Genomic DNA, 23435 nt, shown 5'->3' on the forward strand with positions numbered 1-23435 from the left:
CAAGTAGCGGAATGCTACAGAGGTAAACAAACAATATCATTTGGAAGAGGATTAATAAGTGTTGACATTCATACAAATGAGTAATCCTGTAAACGTAAACAGAATATTTTATATAGATTTTTTTTAATGAAAACTTAAAATCCTGCATTATTTTCCGGACAACCCAATAGGTCTAAAGTCGTAATCACGTGATCTCTGCTTTCACCCGTAGAAGTCGCCTCCTTGGCTAATCGGTCCACCTTTTCGTTTCCGTGTACTCCGGCGTGCCCTTTGGTCCATATAATCGCAGCTGAGCCGTGTTCTTGCAACTCAAACATCACGGATCTGATCGTGAATATCATTTTTGGGCTTTTGGAGCTAGGTGCGTTAATGCTTAGCACTGCACTTAGGGAATCTGAGATGACTACTACCCTGGGCATAATTTCACGCTTGGCATATAGCAATGCCTCTTTTATTGCAAGTAGTTCTGCCGTGTATATATATTACGCAGGGCGGGCGACCAGGACCCGAGGGGTTAAAAGCCTGGGTAGGCCCGTACCCTATCCCTAAAAGGTCCGGACCGGGTCGGCTCACGAGTCCTGCATAAACCTTTTGGACCTATTCACAAACCCCAGGATTGTGGACCATTTTATCCTGGGGAGAGTTTTGGTTATGTCCACTCCTTCGAAAGTATCAAATCTTTCCCTAGCATACCTATCGCATTCTGCGGGGTAGTTTCGAGCCGTTTCTTCTTTTGTTTCGCAGAAGCGGCAGAAGGGGTCTGGTAGAGTACCCATTATGAAGAGGTGTATTCTCAAGGGGCAATGGCCCGTTAGGATACCTATCAGCCTCCTTATTCCCCTCCTAGAGTTAGAGAGTAACCATTTCGCTTCTTTAGGTTTGATTTCCTTCAGAAACTCCTTCGATTGCCTGCATCCGGGGNGTATATATATATATATATATATATATATATATATGATCTGGGAACACTGATGTAAGTCTTGCGTGAAATTCCTGGTGTATCCCACAGCGTTTTGGTGGCCATGATGAATAAAATTAGAGAATATATTCAGCTTCCTGATGGTTTTAAAATAATCAACATTATATGTTGGATTTTTCCGGGTTCCGGTTGCATTGAGGCGCGAGCTCACATAATAGCTATACTAAGAGTGGAGTTCTTTTTTTTCCCCAGAATGTTTTGGTCAGTGAGTGTTCTGCCAACGTTGAGATTTTGGCCAGTAAGGGATTGTTTGTCATCATCTTTTCTGCAACGAACTTTCCGGCCAACTTTTTCCTTCTAATGTTGAGTGGAGGTTCTTGCTTCAACTAATAAAGCCGGGAACACAGTTACCCGATGGTACGCCATCGACGCTACCCGATGCTACCCGACGCCTTGCCACGTTTTGGTGGGGTGTGCACATCTATCCGACGCAAGCACACATCGCGTACAGTCCACAGCGTTTATCACAATAATCACTATCACAATCGCAACGCATCTTTTGTTCTTAATGCACTATTTTGAGCAAAACCTTGTAATAAATTGTTAGTTAAATTTTATGAGCACAACCATCTAATAAATTGTTTGTTAAACTTAATTGTTTTAAATAAAGTTACTCCTAACCATCATAATTAAACAATGTTTATAAAAACTTATGCATTTTTGATCTCGTTTAATTTGGTTTACATTAAAATAACATGTTGTAATTAATATAACGACAAAATTACATGTACTTAGTTTGAAATAAACTACAAAAAATATGAGTGTCCTGTTCTGATGCTACCCGACATTACAAAATGGTGTAATTTTACGAGCAAAACTATGAAATAAATTGTTAATTAAATTTTATGAGCAAAACCGTGTAATAAATTGTTCCAATTTTAGTATATGTACCGCCGAAGCGAGTACAATAAATTGTTAGTTAAATTCATTATATCAAAAAATCGTATTCCGGTGTTTTGATTAATTTTCTACCAAACCATTAAAATTAATTTTTTAAATAAAAACTAATTAATTTTTAATCACAGTTAATTTGGTTTATATTAAAATAAGTATGTTGTAATTAATATAACGACAATAATACATGTAGTTTGAATAAAAATATGAATGTCCGGTTCTTTCGTCTTCGACTGTACTCGATGCGACCCGACGAAATCTGAACAGTGGGGATCGCAGAATGTCGGGAAGGTTAGCGTGGCATAGCATCGGGTAGATGTGCACGGGGGTAATGCAATCTTATGGAAAATCGGAGTTTGAATTTGCGTCGGGTAGCATCGGGTAGCGTCGCATGGCGTATCATCGGGTAAGTGTGTTGGGGTTCCTGGCTTAAGGTGTTTGAATAATTGTAAAAGCGATAAAATCCTAAGATAATCGTGAAATTTTAATTGTCAGCTGATCTTCTATTAATCAAACTTGTTCCGCCCAACCTTCCATTTTTCTCCTAAATCTTCAATACCGTATAATTAGGATTATAAAAGTTTTGACTTTGTGATAATTCTGTCAATATAAATCGTGTATACATTCTTTATAACTTTATGATGTGTTGTTATTGTCTCCTTGTGTCCACGCGACTTGAATGATGCCCTTAATGATATCCGGCCTGCTGTAACGGGACATTTATTACCCTACCGTTCGCATTATTCCAATTGTATAAAGCAATACTAATTGTTTCGATAATTAAATTCAGCATGGTAATGGCTGTGTTACCTTATATGTTTGCAAAACTTGGCCGCCGACGGCCGTAAACGAGGGCCCACCCAGGCCTACATTTCCGCCTTGGCTATTTTAGGTTTACTTTAATTGGTTTCCTTATTAACAAATCATTAATAGGTTCTAATGAGAGAGGATTCGTGAAGATCTATCAACTTCAAGACAATCAATATTATTTCTAAACACAAGACGAGGTCATAAGAAATAAGTGCGCGATTTTCAAGTGAATAGAGGCCATATAGATTTCACATCAATAGAAGTTATAATAAATTAAATGTTTATATACAAGATGCAATATTATCAGGCAATAAAAGGCACACTCTTGGGTGAGTAGTCATTTTCTTGATATAACCCTACTATAATCGTCAAAGCGAGATAAAGCGGACCCTCTTAGCTATGCCCAATTACGACTTCGAAACTAACAGTTGAGATACAATCAAAGGAAAAAAGCAATGGCTATCTTCCGAGGTCATCGTATGATGGAAAGTCAGAGAGGTGCAGGGATCGGATATATGCGGTGGTAAGTGTACCCCCTATTCGGATATGATCTCTCTCTCTCTCGCTCTCTCTCTCTCTCCCTCTCTCCCTCTATCTCTCTCTCTCCCTCTATCTCTCTCTCTCTCTTTCTCTCTCCCCCTCTCTCTTTCTCTCTCTCTCTTTTTCTCTCTCTCTCCCTCTCTCTTTCTCTCTCTCCCCCTCCTTTATAAATGTATTTTTTATCTCTCTCATTTTTGATGCACGGTTTTCATTATTGGTCTGTCTTTCCGTCCCTACCACTCTCTCTTCTTTCTCTTTCTCCCTCTCTCTCACTCACACTTTCTCTCTCTCTATCTCTCTCTCTCTCTCTATCTCTCTCTCTCTGTCTATCTTTCTCCTTCTATAAATGTTATTTATGTTATTATTTGTTCGTATTTCCGTCCATATCACCCTTCTTTTTCTTCTCTCCTCTTTCCCTTTTATAAATGTTTATTTTATCTCTCTCATTTTTGGTTCACGGTTTTTAGTATTTGTCTGTCTTTCTGTCCCTACATCCTCTTTATTCTCCTCTCTCTCTCTCTCTCTCTCTCTCTCTCTCTCCCTCTCTCTCTCTCTCCCTCCCTCTCCCTCACCCTCCGTCTCTTTTTTCATCAGTTTGTCATACTTTTTGTCATTAAATTTAGTTAAAAAGGGAGATAGGAGTTCACAAACGATTACTAACTCAAAATAACAATGTGCTCGCATCTTCAAAAGTAAATAAACATCACGTTGTCACGGAAACAAATTTTACACTACAATAATGTTAATATTATGGGTTTAATTTATATTATGTATTATAATTAGGTTTTTTCGTATTCTCAAAATAGCTTGAATAAAAACGAAAATTATAAACTAATCACTAAATTAATTTAAAATAAAGTCTAACTCTAAAAACGAAATATTTTATAATATATCATTTTTCTTGTCTTTTGATCTTTATTCATTGTTATATACATTGACAAATACATACTACCCTATAAATTATAAACCAAAAAATTTCGTATTGTGAACTGCTCAGAAAAATTGTAAAACCTTTTGTTTCTTGTATTCAATTTGTAAAATAAAGCGTTAAGACCTATGAAGTCTGCATAAATTTTATGTATATTTAAAATTTACAACTCACATTAAGTGTACCAAAGGCCACGAGAAGTAATTTTACGTGGTTAAATGCAACGTTTAATCGATCAATCAATCAATTTCTGTCTTGCTCTCACACTCCCTTTTTCTCCTCCCTTCTCTCTCACTCACACTCTCTCTCTCTCTCTCTCTCTCTCTCTCTCTCTCTCTCCCCTCCCTCCCTCTCTCTCACTCTCTCTCTATCTATCTATCTCTATATATCTTTCTATTGCTTAGTGTGTTTACCTTAAGCACTACTTTAAAACATTTCAATAGTTACAGTGTTTTTTTCATTTCTTAAAAAAATTAAAAATGAACCTTTTGTCAAATGGTGAACGGTCAAATGACGAAAACAATTTAAAAATTGGGGTAAGAAACACGTTAGATAGGAAAACCTTGCCTTTGGTTTTGAGTAAAGAATAATTTTTGTTACACTTGTCTATATGTTTGTATAATGTGACAAACAGGGCGTGTCCACTGTCGGCGATGCGATGCTGAAGGAGAAAATGCGAAAATATGGGTAGTCCACCACAGTCTTTGTAAAATAATCAAACGGCCACAAATAATGGATCGAACTAAAGACTCATGCTTGGTCGTACAACACTCTAGGGTAGAGGCAGACAAAAAAAAAAACTCAGCTAAGAAAATCTTTCCCAAACTTACTAAGAGATTTCGTACCCAGTAATGTATTGGTAGTAAATACACAGCATAATATTTAAAAAAACTGATTTTAATTTTAGTACAGCTTTATATTTACCTGTTCATAATCAAAGTATAGTGAAAATTTGAGAATTCTAACAGATGAGGATCAATAAGCCTACCAAATCGAGACAAAGTTTTGTTTTTGTTTATGCCCTCGCATTAATAGATGAGAGTGTCGTATAAAAATGGTGAGTTTGTTCCAAAAGCCGTATTTTTCCCGAATGGCCAATTAGATCCTAATCCATCAGATACTAACGTCCCAGATCTCGTGATCCGCACTAATAACAGCCGTCTGTTCATAGGGTCATAAAGACACGTGTAAGATCTAATTACGTACCGAGCCTAAATCGAACCGGCCAATTTTACTTCCACCGGCCGTATACCAATATACCAAAGTGCCTTTCGCACGGCTGTAGGTGAGACTTAGGACGTTACGGTTGTCCTAGAAAAAAAAGAGAGTACAATATACAATTGTTTTAATTATTTGGCCGGTTTGACTCTTTGCCTAGACTTTTCTTCTTTTTACGACACTTATGTACTAATAACCTAATATATAATATAATNAAAATAATATAATATAATAATCCTTCGCTCATCGTTGACCATTCAATACAAACTTTGCATTATCGAACTTTAATTAAATTCATGTTCCTGGAAAGAAAAGATTCGTTGTTTATTTATTTATAAATATTTATTTTTTTGTTTGGCTGGTTCGGAATGTGCGAATCCGGGAATCGTCTGATGAAGTTGTAAGTCCCGCGTGTGCCACGCAAGCGAAGCCCGCATTCTTTTAAGCCGTTTTTATGAGAGTTTCGTGATACGCAAAGCTTTATCGGTCTCCGGCCTGTGGTATGAGAAGCATCTGGGGCATTTCTGGTTTTTACGGATTTATTAAGCAGCGCTATTGACTGGATTGAAATCAATTGATCGACAATTTACAACCTTAAAAGAATATCCACTTATTAAAATTGATTCATGATCATGAAACCCAACATCTGTAAGTCCAAAAGCCTCTTCCCCTTGATGGGAAAGATCCTTGAGAAACCTCCTTCTACCAAGTTTTTATGCCATAATTGATTATCTTCATTTAATCCCTGATCATCAGTTTCCATCTCCTACACTACAATGTGCAGCATATGCTAGCGAGTTGTAGATGTTATCGTCTTCTCTGAAAAGAAACAGTACTGCCCGGTTTTTCTATACCTATATCAATGGTCGAGTGATCGCTGTGTAAACTGAAAGGCATTTAACTCTGGTACGGTCATTCGTACTCACCGATCCATTTTGTCCAGGCCGGAGTACCCCATGGTAGTATCCTTGGTCATATCTTATACTCAATATATTGCTGGCTTTCCTCAATCATCCCAGTACCTCTTCAAATTGCCTGATATCCAGATCAATCACCATGATCTATTGCTCTCCCCGACATCTCTCCTTACAATACTTCAAACATGGGCTAAAAATAGGATAAAATACAAGGAAACTGTATATAAATGTAGTAACCGAACAGGTGTACTTAACTCCTCAACAATCCTCTACCAGAAACTAACTAACTACTCCTCATTCTGGAAACGAAAATAACTCAATGGACAAACTTCAAGATTTTTATTCAGACGATAAAAACTATGCCTCAATAACAAAAGCTTAAACTAATCACATCGATCAACGGTATCAAACTTTGGGGTCAGCAGCAAGTAACTCTTATTGAATCCAATCTCTCCAGTCAAAAGTCGCCTAATAGTATTATAAACGTCCAATCACTGGTTTCCTCCGTCATAAAACCCCCACATAACAAATTACACTCCTAACTCTTTGGTCATACCAATCTTTTAGTAATCTACATTTCCTCACTTTTACTCCTTGATAGACCTCAAGACTGAATGAAACTCTGGGGGGTCGTGATCCCATCCTGAGAGGTATAGAATGACAAGTGCCTATGTTTTTACATCAGAGTGTCACTACTGAGTGACCTAATGTCAAGGCTGTACAAGCCAATTATTTTAACATAGTCATTATTTATCCTTGCTAGAATAGTTAATTCTACAGTTCAATGTTCAATAAATAAATCATCAACATTTCTGATTGTGCTTAGTAGCTTGTAAAACGTTCTGCGTTGAATCTATTGTAAGCAAATCCGAAGCCGTTTTGAAATAAAGACAATTGCCACTAATTTGTACATTGGTTTAACCACATCGATGACCTACTGTAAACACTAGGTTTCTTATATTGTAAGGTATTCGCGTTTTTTTATTCCCGACTGGCTTTTAATGCGTATCATTGACTAATGACTCTTTGCCTCCCTAAGCATTCATTACTTAGGGTCTCGTTAGCCGGTAATCGCCCAGGAGCTTGTTTTGGTCCGGTTGAGAAAAAAAGCTCACCAATTAAAAAAGACCTAATTGAACAAGTCGTCTCACTATTCGTAACATTTCTACAAAACGATTTTGACACAATTTGATCCATAAGGGTCTTGAAGTCTTGAGGTTTCAAGACCAATGAGACTGCTTTAATTTTTTTGAATATGCGCTTCAAAATTATAATAATCGCATATTTAGTAATAGGTTTAAAAAATACGGAGGAATAAGAAGAAAAGCCTGCTTACTTTTTTAAGTTATCAATTAAAAACAAGCGGACCTAGTAACAACAATTTTCACTTTTGAAATATGAATTTATTATTCAAAGTAATAAGGTTTTAAGTATGTGAGAAAAAGATTTAATAGGACCGGATCGTGTACCGTTGTTTTCCGAAAAAATTCCAATTTTCATCTTGACGCCCACAGGTGGAACTATCCACTCGTCTTCCTCTTCCTTTATATCTGACTAGACCGAATTAGGACGAGCAGGAACAATTAATTTTTGTTTTGTTTTTGTTTGAATTCGGTGTGCGAGTTTGGTTGTTGTTGTCTGTTCTTCAGTACCCTGTTGTTTGAAATTGTTGTATGAGTGCATTTGGTAAGAGTTCTGTGTCTGTGCGTGCGTGAGTGAGTGTGTGTGTGTGTGTGTGTGTGTGTGTGTGTGTGTGTGTGTGTTAGGTTGGTTTGGATTTATTCTGCAGGATGATCGGCTACTCGTGTTACAAACTTTGCCAGTAGATTCTACATTCAAAAAGGAACCAAAAAGTCCTAATTAACTGTGGCCCGAATCTCAACAGTTTCGGAGTTATTCCACTCTTTCTGATTTTTTAAGATTTCACGACCTCACTTCAAATAAACAATGATAACTACAAAACTGAAAGGTTTTGGTAAATCCGTTGATACAATTGAAAACTACTAATTCACTACTTTCGTGGTCCGCTTGACCAATTAATTAAGGCTTTTTAGTTGAGATGAAAAAAGTTAATGGCACGAGCGGGATTCGAACCCACGATCTTCGGCTAGATACGCCGCTGCTCTACCACTTGAGCTATCGTGGTCTCGATCACTCGGAGATCAACTTCCTATCTCGTCGGTTCGAATCCCGCTCGTGCCATTAACTTTTTTCAACTCAACTAAAAAGCCTTAATTAATTGTCATATAATTAATTGGTCAAGCGGACCACGAAAGTAGTGAATGAATGATTTAAAAAAATGAAGTACACTTCACTAAAGCTCTCCGTCGCCATTTCAATTGTCGTCGAGAATCAAAACCGATTACATGACATGGCAGAAGGAGGGAAAACTCATAAGGTGGGGTTGAGATAGGAAGTTGATGTCCGAGTGGATCGAGGTAGCATAGCTCAAGTGGTAGAGCAGCGGCGTATCTAGCCGAAGATCGTGGGTTCGAATCCCGCTCGTGCCATTAACGTTTTTCATCTCAACTAAAAAGCTTAATTAATTGTCATTGAAAACTACGTTAAATTTGATAGTGATCAATACTAAACTTGTAAACGTTAATGAAATAAGCGTTTTAGTAGCTAGAGCTTTGAACAAAATTTTTTTTCAATATTGAAAAACATACTGTGGTGATTCTAAACTCCTATTTCCAAACGAACAGATCAGAAAATTTCAGAAAACGTACTCCATTTAATATCCCTTTTAATGGTGTAATTTTTTATTTACTTTTTTCGAACATAAGGGAATTGATGAAGGAGGTAAAAACCGGGGTTGACGGATTGGTAAGGGGGAAAGATGTAAAAAAAAACTTAAGGAAATTTTGAATTCATCTTCAACATTGAAATTTTTTTTTTTTCAAAGTTCTGGCTACTAAAACGCTTATTTCACCAACGTTTACAAGCTTAGAATTGATCATATCTTATTGGAAATTTAACGTACTTTTCAATGGTATCAACGGATTTGTCCAAAACCTTTCAGGTTTAGAGTTATCATTGTTTATTTGAAGCACGGTTGTGAAATCTTAAAAAATCAGTAAAAGAGAAGTAACTCCGAAACCGTTGAGATTCGGACCATAGTTCATTAAGACTTTTTGGTTCCAATTTTAAATGTAGAATCTACTGGCAAAGTTTGTAACACGATTAGCCGAGCACCCTGTATTTGGTTGTATAGTTGTGACATTTTTTGCTATTTTGGTTGAGTTTTGCCGTTGTTTGTGTCTTTTCTTTATCGTGATGTGATAGTTATCAGCCTAGATATTTTAATGATATACAAAAAACATCAGGGGTAAACCAAATTGGAAAGAAAGAAAACACACGTTTTTTTATATACTTGAGTAGGAATATGTTTTGTTCTTGAGTTATGTGTGTTTGTTTGGCTGCTTTGTTAGAAGTGTATGAGTGTATTTAGTTATTTTGCTAAATGTATGCTTTACATTTCTTGTGTGAGTAGGTGTTAAAATTTTGAAGATTTTGATTATATTTGTTTATATGGTAGTATGTTTGTTTTTTGTGACGTCTTGTTGTATGTGTCTAAGTTATGTAGTGTTCGTATGAATGCGTTTTTTATGCATTTGTTTTGTGTAATTTTTTTGTGTATTTGCTTGATTTTCTGCCGACCGCGTCCTATGTGTCTGTATGTTGTTGAGTGAATACATGTTTTGTTCTTGATAATTTGTGCCCATTATTTCAAGCTATCAGCGTTTGTTATAGTCTTGTTATTTTTTGAAAGGAGAAGAGATTGAAATAATTACTGGAAGAAAATAAAATATGTATTAGGGTTAAATTACATTACCAACCTTGAAATCGTTAGAACCCAAATGTATGTTATTATATGAGGAAATGAATGCCAAAAATACACGCTTCAAACTTGCTTTATGAATGTTTCATAAAACAATTAGGGAAAATCCATTTTCGACCAATTATTTCAAACACTCCGTGTTAGTGTATATTATAACGTATGTATTATGTACCAAGTAATCTGGGAGAAACGTTTCGGAGAAGAATAAATGCAAAATCATATTTTTCTGAAGTCTGTTGTTTCGTTTGATGAACGAACGTCCATTGCGGTGGTGAGCATGGTGAGTTAAAAACTGTATGGTGAGCGTTTATTGCAAAAGGTAAAAGTAAAGAGTCGTTTTAGGAGAAATGTCCCAACTTAAGACCTTGAGGTTATCAGGCCCAAAATCGAGTTCGGCCGAAAAAAAAGAATTTCAAAGTCAAATAATCCAGGGCGGATGTCAGCTGGCATTTCAACGGGACTTAACGCACAGGGCAGTGAGCAAATCCATAAAATTATACCACTATTATTTAATTACACGCCTTTATACCGTTAACGAGTTTAGATTGAAATTCGCTGTTCCTTTCACAAACGTCCTGCCTAGCGTGTAATTTAATGATTATGCTGTTATATTGGGATATTTGGGCCCGTTCTATCCCGCTTTGTATAACCACGTACGTTTTAAAGTACGCCCACGAGTGAACAACCAAATCACAATTTGTGTCGAATTTTATATTCCAATCTTCCAAATTTCCGGAAAAACTTCGAACTGATTATCGGAAAAGTTGTAAATATTCACAAGTTGTGGATGGTAACGGTCGGTAATGGCCAGTTGTCACGGGGAAGCAAAGGCTGACAGGCACCGGTTAATTACCGTCGACCGGGCTAAATAGCGGTATATTCCCAAGTTCAACTACTTTCCGTTATTTATTTTTACACGACTGCTCTATTTTTACTCCTGGATCCTAGGATTAATTCGTTAGGAAGATAATTAGTATAATCAGTTCCGAAGTTTATAATGCAAAATTTTGGATTGTGATCGGCAACGGAAAACCTCGCCAAAAATTATATAAAAAATTCTCTCGGAGGATATAAATCAAAGAAGAGGGGTCATATTCACTCGATTAAGAATAGGCCATAATTGACCTGCGAACACTTACTTTTGGGTGAAACCCTCACATCCCCACGGACATATCCTATATCGAACATGGAGAGAAAATACTTGGTAGATATTGCGTTTTGTGCATATTGAGAGTGAATGTATTTATTAGAGTGACTTTATAGTGTAACAGAGAGAAAAAAGGAAATTATAAAACAACCCAATAAAAGAAGAGTAGAAAGAAAAAGATATACATCCTAGATACGAATAGAAGAAACCAACACGATAAAATTAAGGCCAGATCGGCAGATAAACTTTGCGTATTAAGAGCACCGTTGATAGCAGGTCACACTGTCGGGGACCTGACTCGTATAAGAACCCGATTAAGAATAGGCCATGCGAGGTTGTTACAAAGACACTTTTGAGCCAAAACCAAGGAGAGAATGGTCGACGTGCCCCACCTAATTCTAGAGTATCATTCCTTAGCTTCACACAGAGAGCGTGTAGTTATGTAGGAGGTATGCTTGAGGCATTGAGTATCTTCATCCCCTTTCCGATTATTAAAGCAAATTATTTTACTCTATAATATTTTATAAATGCCTCGTTGTGCTCTTTGACACTGAAAGCATTTATTAGCGTGAGTGTAAGAGTGATTGTAGAGAGTTAAGGCGAACATTGAGTACCTGATTGCGTCGGGGGCATGTTGATAGACCTTGGAGCTCGGTATATGGGCGGATTATGCCGTGGTCTGACCCTGGACGTCCAACATTCGGGGTGGGTGATTATTAAGCCTGATAAAGAGGCTGGAATAAAATTAAGACCCAAAAACATAAACTTGTTAGAATTTAAAATAATTTAAAAAACCACCAAACAGGTGGACAAGGGAAAGAAAAAGGATCTTTAGTCTTGATTTATTTTATCTTTTTTTAATTACTTGTGACTCCTGTAATGTAGTTACTGAATTTGGGCAAGTTTCAGCCACAGCCCTGTTAAATCGACCTTGGTATCGTTTTCAGCAGAAAGGGTGATTTCAGTGACCATATCAAACAGATTCGAGGTAAGGCTCTATGCAATCTTGGCTTTATTATTAGGTTTTCTAGAGATTTTAAAAACATCTTGGCAGTTAAAATATTATATCAGTCCCTTGTGCGAAGCTATCTGGAATACGCAAGTGTCGTGTGGTCCCCTTACTACGTTGGTGAGATTAGCGACTTGGAAAAAGTACAAAGGATAATGGCCTTCAGATTTGGTCTTGCACACCTGAATTACTTGGAAAGACTGAACTGGCTTGGTCTTGAGTCTCCCGCCATATTTTTGCCGATCTCATTTGGGGTTGGAAATTGTGGAATGGGGCCATTGATATCCTGAACTTACATTTATCGCTATGTGTGCCACAGCGACCACTGCAATTTGTTCTCTGTTCCACACTACAAAACAGAATATGGACTAAATTCACCCCTACCGAGGATAATGAGATTGCTGAATTATTATTCTAATGAAATAGATGTATTTCGCGATTCCTTGAATTCAGTTAAAGTTAAATTAAAATGTTTACTTGCCTTGAATCATTAAGCCTTGTGTTTTTGTTATCATTGCTTAATTGTTCATTTGTTCTTTTTGTTATTATGTGCCTTTTTTGACTACTCCTCTTGTATATTCTTTCTGTTGGAGTTATAATTAAAATTTTGGTTTTTATGCCTGCATCTTTCTTAAATTTTCAAATCTACTTAACCCTAGAGAAAAGTATCAATTCTGCTATCAATTTTTATAGGTAAAATTTAGTTTGTTGTCCCTCCATTTAGAAAGCTGTTCAAAAGTAAATTCTTAAATAAGAAAAAATCATATCTTAAAGCGAGTTGCCTTTGTATGTTAATAGTCGTGCTGCTAATTCGCGCCGTTGGCTTTATTAATTGTTCAAGTCGTTTAGTTGCGGTGCTCCTATGAATTTAATACATACAAAGAGCAAGAATTAAGGTGATATCAGGGAGAGGAAGAGGAATATTTAACCAACCGAGTGTTTCGACTAATTTGAAGGAAAAAAATCATTTCGGTAATAATTTAAAAGAAAAATTTAAAAGAAACGATAACTGTCAAAAGTCCTGGTTGGAATGCTAGACGACCGTACGTGAAATTAGAATCCCGTTCATTTTCATTGTAATGACTGAACAGTAGGCCTTTCCTTATAAAATTCAGAGTATGCTATAATAAAATTGGCCAAGTTTTTGTTTAATCTTTAAATCTTAAATATAACAAGTCACAATAATGTTATTTCAATAGCCAGAACCTTGTTTAATTTATAGCAGACATTTGAGTGAAAAAAAAATGGCGGCAAAGGTTCTATTCAACATGAAGTGGTATTAATCGATTAAAATTTCAAACAATATCATCATTAAGCAATGGTGTATTTATATATCTGACGTGTCGACAGGTTTGATGAAGCATCAACATCAAGAGTAGGTACCGCGAAAAAGGTACTTTGAAGTCCCAAAGTCGAAAGTAAGCTCGCTTTGTAGACGTGTGGAAGAGTTAGATCAAGAATACGATTTTACGAGTAAAATAAAAATAAAGAGCAGGATTCAAGAAAAATATTATATTGAAAACTTGAACGGTATCCTGTAGATGCAAAACCAAAATTAAGCATAGTTAAGGGTCCGGGTAGTTGTCCCGTTTTAGATTTGTAGACAGGTTTGATCAAGAATACAATTTTGCTAGTAAACTGGAAAAACAAAGCGCAGGTATCGAGGAAAAATAAAAAATGGAACCTTGAACTGTAAAGTTATTTCTTGATGTTTCAAAACCAAAATTAAGCATAGAGTGTGGTGTTTTTTTTCACATCCTACATGTATTTGAAAAATTTAAACAATGTTTTTAAATCCCAGTCCCTGAAGATGATATCAAAAAAGATCGAAACGTTGGCACGATAAAGAAAACGTTTTTCTAAAACCTACGTCACTCCAGACCGTTTTACAGATTTGTAGACAGTTTTGATCAAGAATACAATTTTATTAGTGAACTGGAAAACGTATAAGGTCCGCGTTGTCTCCATTTGTAAGTTTTTAAACGGATTTGATCAAGAATACGATTTTCGAGTAAGATGTAAAAAGTAAAATCAATAAATATAAAAAAGGGAACGTTTTTATTGGAACATGAACTGTAAAGCTTGTTATTCTGGTGTTTAAAGACGAATTAAGCATAGCTAACGGTCCGCGTAGTCTCGCTATGTAGATTTGTAGAAGGGTTAAATCAATAATAAGATTTAACGCATAAAATTTATAAAAATACAAACATATTTGCATGTGTGTTAATATGATAATGCTATAAAAACTTATATTCCTTATGTTGACTGACATAAAACAGGAAATAATAAAAAAGTTAGCCAATGTAATATTTTTTTATTAATTTTTTTACGAGCGTTCAAATAACAGAGGTCATCAATTCTCTGGGTGCCGGTGTTTTTGAAAAAATGTCCTTTTGTTCGAGTTCGAACCCAGGGCTGGATTCGAACCCGGGACCTTTACGTTACAATGATGAGCGCCGTGTCAACGCCTAAACCATGATGCCGCCACCGACGCCCCGGCTAATTATTTTCTAAACTGATTTTTGACTAAAATTTTAATTTATTATAAATAATTCTGCATGCTTTAATGCCGCTCACTGGAATTCCGGCTTCAGTAATGAAACCGGTAAAAAATAAAGATACTTCAGAAGGGCAAAATTCTGAAGTTAAAAAGCGTAAAACTGACGGTGGTGATTTTGAGTTTGCGATTAGCACAGCTAATAAATATGAATCGCTTTCTGACATGGATAGTATGGACGAAGATTATCCTCAGTCTTCAACATGTAAACCGAGAATGACTGTTGCTAAAAAGCCTGCAAGAATACCTCCGATCGTGGTGTACAGTTATGTGGATAACCACACCGTGTCTCTGAAAGCTATGCGTGCAGGATGTAAAAAAGATTTCGATATAAAATACAAGGGGAACAGACTTGTATTTCTGGTCAAATGCAAAGAGGACTATAAATTTATAATAAGTGAGGTTACTTCAGCTAAACTGGAATATCACACGTATACGCCAGCTGATGAGGTCAATCAAACCATGGTACTAAGAAACTTGCCACCCAACGTTACCTGCGAGGAAATAACACAAGATCTTACTGAAAAAAGTATGAGTCCAATCAGTCACACAAATGACTAAAAAAGACTTGTCTGGTAAAGTTATTAAATTTCCGTTATTTATCGTTACGTTTGGCAACACTGTGAATATTAAAGACGTGGTTGCTAATAATAAAGTGTGCAACTGCATAGTGAACTGGGATGTAAGAACTTCAGTGGTGCACTCAGTGTTACAAGTGCCAATCTTTTAACCATATTGCTAAGAATTGTTATCGCAAGCGGAAATGTTTAAAGTGTGCTGAATCGCATCTGACTGAGAGTTGTACTGCTCCGGCTGAAAGCCATCCTGTCTGCGCTAACTGCAGCGGTCGTCACCCCGCGAATCATCAGAGTTGTGAGGTACTGCAAAGACACATCAAAGCACGTTTACACTCGCCAGTACAAAGCAAGTCTTCTAATAAATCCTCTTTTCAAATGCAATCTTCAGATTTTCCTTCAATAATTAAATCAAGCTTCTCTATTAAGCCTCTAATTCTGCATGGGGGTCTTCTGCTACCAGAAATAGATTTTCCTCTTCTGCTCTGTCTTCACCTAATAATAATCCTACTACTTCAGCATGGAATCAAGATAACGATACTTCATTTGCCGACTTACTGTATGAATTCAAATCTTTTTTCTCTTCTTTAAATTTTGCCAGTATTATGTTTCACTTAAAATCTTGTATAAATAAACTGAGACAGGCTCCTGACCTATTTAGCAAAATTAGTGTTATAGCTGATTTTATATTTAATATAATATGAATCACAATACTAAAATAATGTTCTGGAATGCCAGATCTGTTCCCAAAAATTTCATTGAATTTTCGCATTATGTTCAAAAGTATAAATTCGAAATTACAGCTTTAAATGAAACATTACTTTAAAACAAACATAAAATAAATGTGCCGGTTATAGTACTTATAGAAATGAAAATGGCAGGGGAGTTGCGTTAATAATTAAAAATAATATTAAACACTATGCTATCAATCTTCCTGATCTGAGGTCTATCACGGCCGTTGGTTCTGTACTGGAGCTAGCTGGTAGAGAAGTTCTAATTATTTCAGCTTATATTTCTCCTTCAATAAAACTAGTGTAATGACTTGCGCAAGGTCTGCACAGGCATGTTATTGTGGTTGGTGATCTGAACTGCAGGCACTTGGCATGGAGCTGTTTTAGTAACAACAGAAATGGTAAATTACTTTTAGATTACTCTTACAAGTATAATATATCAATTATTGCACCAGATAAGCCCACGTAGGTACATACCTGACCGTGCCAGTGCTCGTCCCAGAGTGCTTGATATTGCTGTCAAAGATATAAATCTCAGTATTACAGCTGAAACTCATTGCTCACTTTCATATGACCATTTTCCTGTTGTTTTAAATATTGAGGGGAAAATAAATACTATCCCTGATAAGTATATTTACAACTATAAAGCCGCCAACTGGAGAAGGTTCAGGTCGCTCATTGATAGTGAAATATGTATTAATCCAGAAGTGGTTAACTGTAATGATATTGAAGAGTTAGCGGAGAGGCTATAAGTGCTGCTAATGAATCTATTCCCAGGTATTCTGTGATGTATCACACTAAATAATTACCCCACGCTATTAAATGGTTAATAAGAATTAAAAATATTGACAAAAAGGTATACTTTTATAATCGACATCGCTGGTTATAAAGAACTTCAAACAGGTTGATTCTTCTTATTTCTAAATTATTGCATCTTCATAGAAACTCTAACTGGTCTAAAATACTTTCCGGCTTAACTGATGATAATCAACTGTACAAATTAACGAAAACTTTTAAAAATACTTCAGTAAATATTCCACCTCTTTCCTTAAATAGTAATACTCTAAATGTTCAATCAACAAATTTTAACAATTATGCTTATAGTGCACAACATAAAGCTGACATCCTTGCAAACTATTATGAAAATGTTCACCTGGCTAATGCGCATCATGGTATCCCTTCTTTTACGAGGCGGGTATTGTCCACAACTAAAAAGTCTTTTATTAATATTAACAAGCACAGTAATTGCAAACTAACCTGTCCCAGTGAACTCAAAAATATTATTGTCAAACTAAAAAATAATAAGTCTCTAGGTTTAGATGGTGTAAGCCCTAAATTCATAAAAAACATTTCTAATAAGCTAATAATAATAATGAATGTTGACACGTGGGCACCTGCTTTTGGGCCAAAGCCCGCGCAGGTGCCCCTTATGCAGAGAAAGGTTGCTCGATGTGTCCCACATCATAGAGGCGTGTCATGCCTTGGCTCCATACAGAGAGCGTGTAGGCATGCCGCCGGACTTAAGAAGAGTTCTCGAACACGGTAGCGAGTTTCAGAGTCCCCTGTTCCGCTTTTTAGGGGAAATTGGGTTTTTTTATTTTATATAGTTGTCTTATGTGTTGTGTGTCTATATGTTTTGACTGAGTGCATGTATTTATTAGCGTGAATGGCGAGGGGTGAGGGTGAAATATAACGTCATCATCACCCCTCGAATGATGAGAGCGTAAGAGTGTGTGTTCGGGGTCGATGGCGGAATATTTATAAAAGTACCCCATCGACCCCAATCTAGATTAGTTTAAGTATATTTCGGTGGAGGAATATCTAGTACTCCACCGACCAAACGGAATGAGTGTACTCTATGGATGTATTTAAGTGTATGAATGTATTTATTTGTATGAATGATGTGTTTGAACGGGTATAGAATATAGACTTAGTTGGGGGCTGAAATGACCTAGATGTCGGAAGCCCCAGCCAAAAAAAAAAAATAAAAATAATAATACACTTCACCAAAATAATTAATTACATATTAATGTATGGTTATTTCCCCAAAATTTGGAAATACAGTAAAATAATTGTATTACCTAAACCTGGTAAAGACTCGTCTCAGGTGAGTAGCTACCGGCCCATCTCAATTCTTCCTTGTCTTGGAAAATCACTGAACGCGTGATGTTAAGAAGAATCAACCTGTTTATTGAAGAGAAGAACCTACTGGCGGCTGAACAGTTTGGGTTCAGGTCACATCACAGCACCACAACACAATTGGCGAGGGTCAAAGATATTATTGAGCACAATTTTAATTTGAACGAGCACACTGGGATGGCACTGGTTGATGTTGAAAAAGCGTTCGACTGCGTGTGGCACAATGGGCTTGTCTTTAAGTTAATCAGTTATAACTTTCCCAAATACACGTTTATTTAATAAGGAGTTATCTGGAAGATAGGAAAAAAATCGACTTAAGCACTGACTTTCGGCCAATTTCTGCTGGTGTACCCCAAGGCTCTGTCCTTGGGCCCACATTGTTCAATTTATTTATTAATGGTATAACCGAACTAAAAGTTAAGCCCAAGTGCCCTATATGCTGATGACACCGCTTTTATCTTTCAGTGTAGATACAATAGCTAGGCATCTCTCAGTAGCCCTTGTCTTAACATTTAATTACTTTTACAGGTGGCGGATCAGCCCAATGAGTAAAAAACAGAGGTGATTCTGTTGACTCGCAGAAGGCCTAATGTTGATTGTTTTGTGACAATAAATGGAAGGTGTATTCCATGGAAAAAAGAAGTGAAGTATCTCGGTTTGATGCTGGACTCAAAGCTCACGTTCACCAAGCACATCAACACGGTATGCGATAGAGGAGTGGCTCTGATCTGCAATCTATTTCCGTTGTTAAATAGACACTCTGATCTGAGTATATTTAATAGCAAGTTAATTTATTATTTGTATATTCGACCCATGCTGTTGTATGCGGCTCCTGTCTGGTCTGATACATGTATCACCAACACTACAGGAAGTTGCAGGTTGTGCAGAACAAATGCTAGAGACTGATTGGTTCCTTTTAAAGGTGGACGCCAATAGACTACATACATTCAGTATTGGAGGTGGCTAGTATCTCTGCATAAGTCCACAGTACAACATCAAGATTTTGCAAAGCTTGTGAACTTAGTGAATACACTAATATTAGAAATATTGTTAACTATCAAGCTGCCTCCTTGCAGACACTTTACAAAAAATATAAGTGCAAAAGAGTGAAGCACATTTTGCTGTACATTAACTATATAACGTAAAGGGTTTTTTTTTTAATTTTTTTTCCCTCTGTGTTAATATATATGAGTTATTAGTTAGTTAGTATTAGTTAGTTAGTATATATGAGATATGTTTAAATTAGTTCTTTTTTTACTTCAGATAAGTTATATAGGCAGGAAGCCAGAAGCCAGTCTTTTAATTTATTTGTAAATACTGCATATATTTTGTAAATAAAATCGATAGTAGTAGTAGTGAAATGACAGAGCAGGATGTTCCTAAAAAGCTAAACTAGACACTTTGTTCTACTCAAATTTTAATTTAGTTTGGTCTTTTCTGAAGTCGTTGGTTTGGTCAGACGCGTTCTTCTTAAAAAACACTAAAATTACTAGACGTTATCCGCCACAATTAGATAATTTATCGGTAATAATAATAATAATAATATTGGAAATAAGGATAGGGATAAAAGAGGCGGCTAAAAGGTCTTCAGCACCTCGACCTGAGTAAATCCAATGACCTCAATTTTTATAAGTCACTGGCCAGCTTCAGGCTGTTGATCAATCCTTAACCTTGCCTGCGCCTCCTTAGTGCAGGATTTTGCGGCTTTTCTTCTCCTTGTTACAAGAATCTGCACCTACACAACAGCATAAAACGTGTTCTTCGGTCTCCTTCCCGGCAGTATCTGCACAAAGTTTATCCCTTCTGTTTTCCTATCCGGTGCATCTGCCTTCTTAAACGGCGAGTCCAATGAGAACTGGTTCTGATGCGGTTACCCTCCAGCAAATATATCCAGTTCTGCTATGGACACCGTGAAATATGAAAGAAACTAATTTTATTTGTAATATCTATTTATTTATTCCATACAATCGAGAGAAATTGAGATGGTTGGAATCCGGGTAAGTAATAATTATTATTTAAACGTGCATTTAATAGAGAAACTATCAAATAAGCAACTTGGTATTTTGTTAGATAGATCATTTATTCTTGGCCCGCTTCTTCTCGCTTATTCTTGGTCACACGGTAGAAAGAATAAATTAACATCTTGTACGTATAAAGACGAAGATTCATGTATTTACCATGAATGTAATTACATTCCACCTTTAGACAAATATTGAATTGAACAAGAAAATCCACATAAACTTATATTTTCCGATTGTAATTGTATTATTTTCCAAGAGAAAATTTTAAATTTCCTCGGTGTAAGGCCAGGAGGATAGATTATTCGATTATGCATGATAAATTAACGGGTGCTTTTTACTGTTTTATGATATCGCCTAAGCCAATTAGCATAATCTGGGGGTGTTGGAATTTTCTCGAAAGTTGAACTCCTTTTTTTTTAAAGAAATTTCAGTAGCGAACACCTGTGAATTTTCCCATTTCCAGTCAACGGCGGGCGGTTTGATCGTTACTGCTCATCTCTAGGACCGCCTGTTCTCGCTTTTTGCCATCAGTCACGTAGCAGACCAACCGAGCATTAGAAAATATTGTATTTTATTCTTATATAAAGATCAACTGTACGTCTTAACGTACTTGTAATTTTATATTTTCTATTTATGATTTAATGGTGTTAAATTGTAAATAAACCGAGTTCAAACTGAATTTTAGGCCCCAAAATGTCTGAACTCTTTACTTATTTAATATAAAACAATAATCAAATACATATCTATAACAAATAAATTACGATTAAATAACAATAGAGTAGTATTCAGGTTGACCACAAATTTTAACAAACCTTTCTCGGTATAATTTAAAACTAATCGCAAAAACTTGAGCCATTAAAGTTCAATGCTGAACCAGAGAGTAAAGAACTTTTTCTTATTGTGTTAGAAACGTATGTAAAAATATATATTCTATTTATAATGTAACCGTGATGGAGTTCTAAATTAAAGACTTAAAATTTAAGTTTATTCCGTTCTTGTCTGATCCGGACTATTTCATAGAACTATGTCAAGATTGCATTCTTCAAAAAAGTGAACTTTTTGAACATTTGATTTAATCCATTATATTTAGTGGTCTGATTGATCAAATTACTTCTTTCAGTTAAATCTTTTTATGCAATGTCTTGGTTGAGATAAAAAAGTCAGTTTCACGAGCGGGATTCGAACCCAGGACCTTCGGCTCAATAGGCCGCTGCTCTAACCACTTGAGTTATCGTGCACGAAGTCTCGATCGTCGTGACACTGACTTTTTCATTTCAACCAAGACCTTACGTAAAAAGATTAATTATTTGATTTTGTTTACTTTGTACTATGTTCATTATTGTTTAATAGATGGTTTTACCGACGGAATCAAATTTTTAGCAGTTAAGCTTTTATACTGAAAAAACTGACCTTTTGAAAAGTGAAGTACATATGTTTAAAGTCCATTACTAGTGGCAACTGTTCCTTATCCTGATATATTTCAGTATTTACATGTCTAAGAAAATATTTCTTTAATTTTAGACACCCCTTTCGGAAACTCGGAAAAATGTATCTTCCTGTGGATTTTGTATAACGCTTGCTTAAATTGCAATGTAATATAAAAATAATCTGTGGTGATTAGTGACCGTTAATCGATATTTAATATATAGAAATACTTTGATTGAATATATAAAACATATATTTTGCATTGTATAAATTCACTTTTCCACATTCAAAATGTAATTGTTATATGTAAACAATGTTTGTAAATCCCAGGCCCTGAAGATGATCTCAATAAAGATCGAAACGTTGGCACGATAAAGAAAATGTTTTTCTGANAATAATAATAATAAAATTTAAAAATGAAGACTCGAAGAATTTTTAATGCGATTTCCATTGGTGTAAGCGAATTTAATGTGGGGCTAACATTCTATGACATGCAGCGTACTTATTAGAAAAGGTTGTTAAATATTGAAGAAGTTTGAAACGTGAAATATCTCGAATATAAATTAAGTATCAGACTTTGATCAATATGTTTTTTTAGCTCAATTATAATAACATCATGAAGTATTTTCAATCTTTTTTTTTATTGAATACAATTTTTAACGGATTTCATTTCAATTTTCAAATTTCCAATTTTCATTTTTGGATTAAGAAAACTAATTGTAATATAGGAAACATGCAATTTTGTTATGAATTTATCGGATTTGTCAACGGGATATCTTTAATGACAGTTATCATTATATATTTATGGGCATTGCAATATAATATACAATTTCAAGCTATTTTCCCCACTGAATTTTTTTACAAACTACGTTTTATTTACCCAGTTCATTAACCGAACGAAAAATAGGGATTTTATGAGCAATGATGACCCCACTGGCTTAAAGGTCCTTTGTTTTAATTGTCTATTTTAATGGGGCATTTTCACGGACTACAACCTTTTCCCAGAAAAAAATACAGCCTTAATTTATTGTATAATATAAAGATAAAAGTGTAAATAAATCAACGAAAAATTATTATTTATTAAAAATTATTCCTCGACTCAACACCATCATAAATCGGGAAAAAAGAATTGAAGTAGAATTCAAATAAATTCCAGTGATGAAAAATGCAAAAATACAAAAGAAAATGTTCGAAAATTCTTTACTTCCTAATTTTTTTCGAAGACCATTTAGTATATTAAAAGCGGAATTTCAGATAACTTACTTACTACTAATTTCGATGGGATAAATGAGACTGAGGAATTTTCTAAAGAAAGCTGCAAATTAGTAAATTAGTAAATTGATAGAAGGCGTGAAATAGTCTAGTTGTTAAAACGACTTTTATAATAATAAGCGCGTTAAACATAATGTAGATTGTATGTTAAAAATAAATGTTCAAAATGTTAATTCTAGTGCACACACTTGGGGAGAATGAAAGTGAGTGACTACCCAGAAAGAGAGATAGAAAGAGTGATATATAGCCACTCGGAAAAATAAATAAATAGTGATAAAAAGTAATCGGGTGAATGGAAGAGAAAGAGGGAAAATAGATAGAGTTGGAGAGAGTTATATTGAGCCACTCAGAAAAATAATGATACAAAGTAATCGGGTGAATGGAAGGGAGGGAGAGAGAGAGAGAGAGAGACTATATGTTTTCTCTGAGTGC

At 35.6% G+C, this 23435-nt stretch overlaps 1 protein-coding gene across 1 annotated transcript in view; it reads right to left on the reverse strand.

The window, feature by feature from the left end:
• LOC106667764 (aryl hydrocarbon receptor) overlaps positions 1–23435 on the reverse strand; it is a 187585-nt gene that overhangs the window by 159109 nt on the left and 5041 nt on the right. The gene's annotated exons all lie outside the window — the stretch shown is intronic.

Source organism: Cimex lectularius, unplaced genomic scaffold, assembly GCF_000648675.2.
Source record: "Cimex lectularius strain Harlan isolate CLEC.00 unplaced genomic scaffold, Clec_2.1 scaffold95, whole genome shotgun sequence".
Taxonomy (NCBI): domain Eukaryota; kingdom Metazoa; phylum Arthropoda; class Insecta; order Hemiptera; family Cimicidae; genus Cimex; species Cimex lectularius.